Source organism: Peromyscus maniculatus, chromosome 8 (genome assembly GCF_049852395.1).
Source record: "Peromyscus maniculatus bairdii isolate BWxNUB_F1_BW_parent chromosome 8, HU_Pman_BW_mat_3.1, whole genome shotgun sequence".
NCBI lineage: Eukaryota > Metazoa > Chordata > Mammalia > Rodentia > Cricetidae > Peromyscus > Peromyscus maniculatus.
The window spans coordinates 42,513,734-42,520,271 of NC_134859.1; the positions used below are offsets into that span (position 1 = coordinate 42,513,734).

The 6,538-nt window shown below is 42.0% G+C and overlaps 1 non-coding gene across 1 annotated transcript; it reads right to left on the reverse strand.

Annotated features, from left to right (window-relative positions):
• Positions 1–5,770: 5,770 nt before the first annotated feature.
• On the reverse strand, positions 5,771–5,875 carry LOC121831936 (small nucleolar RNA U13). Its single transcript, XR_006075529.1, has one exon. It is a non-coding gene; the product is annotated as a small nucleolar RNA U13 (small nucleolar RNA).
• Between the last annotated feature and the right edge of the window lie 663 nt (positions 5,876–6,538).

Below are 6,538 nucleotides of genomic sequence, written 5' to 3' on the forward strand. Positions count from 1 at the left end.
TCTTGTTTGCACTTCTCTGGAATTCAGCTTCTGCAGTGTGGGATGGGCTACATCTTCTGGTCCACAACTAGGTTGGATCTGGAGAAGCAGCAGCCATCTTGGCTGTGTCCGCCTGGAGTCAGGCTTCTAGCATGCAGAGAATGAGAAGGAGCCTGGGTGAGGTGGGGGTGGGCTCAAGGCTGCAGGCACTGCTGCTCTTACAATGTTTTGTCAGACCTTCTTGAATAAATATTTTTTAAAAATTAATTGATTGATTGTGTATGTGTGTATGCTTGAGTGTATGTGTGTGTACCATCTGTGTGCAGGAGCCTGTCTGTGACACCCAGAAGGTGTCAGAATCCCTTGGAACTGGAGTCAAGGACAGTTGTGGGTACTGGGAACTGAACCCCAGTCCTTTGTAAGAGCAATACATGCTCTTAATCACTAAGCTATCTCTCTGTCCTTAATAAATACTTGTTCATTACAGAATTTTGCTTGGCTGGTTTTCAAAATGGTTTTCAGTAGTTTGATTATTTCACAGGGAGTCTGTGCATTGATTCCTAAGACTACTGCGTCAGAAAGGGAATCCACTTTCTAAAATATTGGCTTCGTTTGGAAATTGAATGTTTTATTATTTTATTGTACTGGGTTATATAAGGTATGTTGGTCACAGTTATGTAAAGGAACAGAACTGATAGAATGAATACATATATATTTGATGGGTGATATTGCTCTGTATGCTATGAACGTGTTGCTCTGATTGGTTGATAAATAAAATGCTGATTGGCCAGTAGCCAGGTAGGAAGTATAGGCAGGATAAGCAGACAAGCATAATTCTGGAAAGAAGAAGGCTGAGTCAGGAGTCAGCCAGACACAGAGGAAGCAAGATGTGAAGGCAGAACTGAGAAAAGGTACCAAGCCATGTGGCTAAACATAAATAAGAATTATGGGTTAATTTAAGCGTAAGAGCTAGTCAGTAATAAGCTTGAGCTAATGGCCATACAATTCGTAAATAATATAAGCCTCTGTGTGTTTATTTGGGTCCGAGCACCTGCAGGACCAGCGGGTCGGGTGAGAGAGATTTGTCCTGATCATAGGCCAGGTGGGACACAGGAAAACTTCAGCTCCATATATTAAAAGGGGATTTATTAGGTTGGCTATATGATGGGACCCAGAGAGCCCAACAATGGCTGTCTCATGCTGGAGAGGCAATTGCTCAGTTCAAGAGGCCAGATGTTTCCACACTCCCAATCTGACACTGAGACTGGAGGATTCCCAGAGAGATGCTGGACTTCAGTTTACTTTGGAGCTGATGAGGATGATTCTAACATTGGCGGAGTAATGCAACAGCAACAGAGTAGATGGACTTGCCAGCAAGAGTGAAGAGAAGCAGGCAAAAAGCAAGGTTTCCATGTCTTTTATTCTGGGCTGCACAAGAGGCCTTGATTTAGTATGGCTCTTTCTGCTTGAAATAATCTGACCAAGAAAATCCCCACAGGCATGCTCAGTGGCTTGGTCATATCCAGTCAAACTGACAACTGTGATTAGCCAACACATAGGCCATTTTCACAAAAGTATATGAAGTACTTTGAGCATACGACACCCTTACCATTACCCCCCTCTCTCATTTCTCTCCCCTCTCCTTAGGCCCCCTGTTCCCTAGACAGTCTCCTTTCCACTTTGGTGTGATGTGTATACACATGATTTTATGTAAAATCTAGGATCCACAAATGAGAAAATGCACGTGATATTCATTGTTTTTGAGACAGATGTAACTCGATCAGTATGGAAATCAGTATGGAGGTTCTTCAAGTAACTAAGAGTAGATGTATGTGACCTGTCTACAGCACTGCTGCGTATCTACCCTAAGGACCTCAAGTCAACATCACTGGCACCTGCACATCAGTATTTACTGTTGCGCTATCCACAACAGCTTTGTTACAGAACCAACCTAGATGTCCAGAGCAAAGGAATGGGTAAAGAAAAGGTGGTGTATGCACACAATTGAGGCTTTTCCAGCCATAAAGAAGAATGAAGTTATGTTGTTTGTAGGAAAACAGACACAACTGGAGATGATCAAATTAAATGTTATCTATCTATATCTATCTATCTATCTATCTATCTATCTATCTATCTATCTATCTATCTATCTATGTATCAATAATCTATCTATCTATCTATCTATCTATCTATCTATCTATCTATCTATCATCTATCTATCTATCTATCTATCATCTATCTATCTACCTATCTATCATCTATCTATCTATCTATCTATCTATCTATCTATCTATCTATCTATCATCTATCTACCTATCATCTATCTATCTATCTATCTATCTATCTATCTATCTATCTATCTACCTATCATCTATCTATCTATCTATCTATCTATCTATCTACCTATTATCTATCTATCTATCTATCTATCTATCTATCTATCATCTATCTACCTATCATCTATGTATTTTACCTTTGTTTTTTCTCTGCGGACATTTCAAGAACCTTTAAACTCACTAAACAGCTTTGAAAGGCTTTACACACTGGTGTCATGCATGGTCTACACAAAGCCAATATCCAAATTCAGTGGCCATATTTGGGTTCAGAAGAGAGACGAATAAATGACTGAAATGTCAAAGGAGGTGCTGGCTCTGTGGAATAACATACCTAGACTAATAAAACCATCAGCACCATTGGTCCTCACCCTCAGAGAGGCTGGGGGCAGTGTCTTGCTCTGAGACAGATCAGGCTGTGTACCTGCTTCTGATGTGGTACCCATGTGGCTCCTATCCTGGGTGGCATGGAAATGGTGAGATGGGGTAGGGCTCAGAGCCACCCTTCTTCCTTCTCCTCCTCTGTCTCTCTTTGCCCATTCCAGGCTTTCTTGCCTCTATCTCATTCTATGAAGCCTTCATTCTTCTCTTCCTTCTTTCCACTTCCCCAGGAACCCATATGCCATCCCAAGTAACCCAGAACTCTGTCCCTCACTTCCTTCTGGAGCCTCTGATGCCTTGACTCTGGGGGTATGGCCAGGTGCCAGTGAAGGCTGTCCTCTGTCCTCTGTCTTTGGCTTCTGGGTCTGGAGGGTGGAGGGTGAGTTAGAGTACAGCTGGATGCAGACTGTCTCCTTGGCAGTGAGGAGTTCCTCACCTGGGAAGATTGTTCTTGACACACCATGAAAGGATGTTAGACTCCTGGGCCTGGCTCACATGTCCCATTGGTGAGGTTTGGTGGAGTCTGTGGCCAACTGATTGTTTTCTAATTCACTTCGTTCATAAAGGGTGATGAGATACTACATGTTTTCTCTCATAGATACATTTCTTGATCTTACTTTTTCTCTTCCTCTTTATTATTGCTAATTGACACATAATAGCTATACATATTTATTGGTACAAATTGAGATTTTGCTGTATGTATATAAAGTGTAATAATCAAAGGAAGGCAATTATTATGCCCATTAACTCAAACATTTATTATTTATTTCATTACTGTTATTTAATTTATGTGTTTGTTAGTATCTGTCTGCCGTGTGATACTCTCAGAGGCAAGAAGAGGGTGGTCAGATGCTCTGGAGATGGAGTTACAAGTGGTTGTGAATTACCATACCACTACTGGGAACTGAACCCATGTTCTCTGGAAGAACAGCAAGTGCTCTTAAGCACTAAAGCTACCTCTTCAGCTCTGATCATTTCTTTGTTTTGGGAACCTTTAAAACTCATTTGTTTAGCGATTTTGAGATATACAATAATTATGAACTCCAATATTCCCAAATGCCACCATGCTCCAGGACTGATTAGATACCTAGCTGGAGTTTTGTAGGTACAAACTGACTTTTCTAGTCTTACCTCCTTCATCCCCTTTCTAGCCTCAGTAACCCAAATTCTTGTAGATGTATTTCTAAATGGTCTTATTAAAATAAAAAGCACGGAGCCAAATATAGGGGTGAAAGCCGTAGATCAGGGAAATAGGAAAAGCCACCAGACAGCCTTACCTCACCAACTCTGCAGCTTCCAGATGCGAGTTACTTCCTGTCTATCCATGCCTTTATTGCCTTGCTGTTCTGCCCTCTCATTGGCTATCTTAGCCCAGCTACCTCACTTCTTCCTATACAGCTCTGTCACTTTTGGTCTGTCTGTACAGACCTCTAGGCCTCTATGGTTGGTACTGGAATTAAAAGCATGTGTCCCCACGCTTGGCTCTGTTCCCTAGTGTGGCCTTGAACACACAGAGATCCTGCCTGATAAGAGATTAAGGGTGTGTGCTGCCTGACTTCTTGTTTACTTAAAATGGCTTGCTATTTCCTCTGAAATCTCCAGGCAAACTTTATTAAAGCACAAATAAAATATCACCACATATTCTACTCTGTATTTCCTTTATTTTTTCCTAAATAGACTGTATGTTTATTTTTATTTATTTATTTTTTTCCCAACATAATTTTTTGTCGTTGTTTCGTTTTTTTAGAGACAGGGTTTCCCTGTGTAGCCTTGGCTGTCCTGGAACTCACTCTGTAAACCAGGTTCAGGCTGGCCTTGAACTTATAGAGATCTGCCTACCTCTGCCTCCTGAGTGCTGGGATTAAAGGCGTGCACCACCACCGCCTGGCCCAACACAATATTTTTATTGGTTATTTGGGAACTTCACAAATTGCACCCTGACCACATTTGCTTCCCAATCTTCCCAGGCTCACCCTTCCACCCTTTTCCCCCCAAAAGAGAAAAAAAAATTGCCAAGTCCGAGTTGTATTGCCCTTTGCTCATAAACTCACTGGAGCGCGGCCAGACTCTCAGTGGTCAGCCCCTTAAAGATAACTGAGTCCTCCACTCACCAGAAGCCACCACCTGTGAAGAGCTACACTTCAGCATCCCTATCATGATTTTCAAGAAATGGCTTCTTTTCAATGGCTTCCTGTCTAGACTGTTTCTTTTGGCGGGGTGGGGTGGGATGGGGAGAGATTGTCACAGATGTCTTCAGTGCCTCTCATTCTCATTTCAATGAGTCTGCAGTCATTGAAAGCACTGTGAAAGAAGCTGCCTTGCCTGCAAGAGCCAGCAGCAGCACAGATTGTGGACTTCCACGTGATTTCCAGTAGCAGCACAGACCACAGACATTCACATGGCCTCTGGCTGCAGCAAGGACCACAAACCTCAACGTGGTCCCCAGTGGCATCATGGATCATGGACGTCAGTATGGCCTTGTGCTACTCTGGTTTCAATGAAACCAATTTGATAAGCTCCCATGCATGCATGAGTAAGAACATGTACTGCTTCTTTTACTTAGTACAATGTCCTCCATCTAGGTTGCCACAAATTCCAGAATTCTGTTCTTTTTCATGGCTGACTATCATTCCATTGTGTATATACACCACCTTTTCCAAATCCATTCAACCATGAGTGACCACTGGTGGGGACTCTGTCTACTGGCTGAACAGTGCTGCAATGAGTATGAACGACCTGGCATTTTGTTTCCTTGGCAGATGTGCCTGGGGGCTGTTTATACAGCATTTTTGGGAAAAGGGCACTCAGGTCGTTTGCCTGGTTTTGGCTGGATTACTTTTTCAGCTGTTGACCTTTTTAGTCCCTGTGTATTCTGGACACCAGTTCTTTCTCAGATGAACAAAGTACACATCTTTCCCTTGTGTAAACTGTCTTCTCATTCTTCCTTTTCTTTGCTGACTAGATACTTTCCAGTTTGAAATAATTCGTCAATCTTTTAATTTTTACTTTATTTTTGTCTTTATTTTCTTCTTTTACTTTTATTTATTTATTTATTTTTACTTTCTTTTTTTTTTCTACATCAGACTGGTATTGTTCCGATGTGCTAACAAGGTTTGTGGGAGACACATGTCACCCAATGGTGTGAACATTCAAGCACCATGCTTATGCCCCAAAGAAAGGATCCCCCTTGTCAATTTTTTGCTTTTGTTTCCTGTGCTTTTGAAGTTTGTCATGCCTTGGGTAGGTGAGGCGGCTCTGCAGGTAAAGGTTCTTGCTTCCTGAGTTTCACTCCTGGGACCCACATGATAGAAGGAGAGACCTGATGGCTGTCCTCTGACCTACACACACACACACACACACACACACACACACACACACACACACACACACCATAAATGCAGTAAGAAGTTGCCTTTGCTAATGTCCTGGAGCTACCATTGGTCGCTTTGAGTTGAGTGGAGACAAGGCCTCCTTTCATTGTCTATGGATATCCAGCTTTCCTATCACTACTTACTGAAGAGATCATCCCTTCTCCAGTACATATTTTGGCAATTGATCAGTTTTCAGGGGTAGATGCATGGGTTATTTCTAAGGTTTCAGTCATGTTCTATTGATCTGTATGTTGGTGTTTATGCTAGTGGTATTTTGGTTTTTATAGCTTTGCCCTAAGTTTTAAAATCAAATGCTCTGATTCTTCCAGACTTCTTTTCTGCCCAAGACTTATTTGGCTCTTTGGAGTCTGTTAGGCCTGAATATGAATGTTAGTGTTATCTTCTCCAGCTCTGAGAAGTCGCATTGGTATTTTGATGGGGACTGCATTTTGCATCACATCTGGAGTTGTTTTG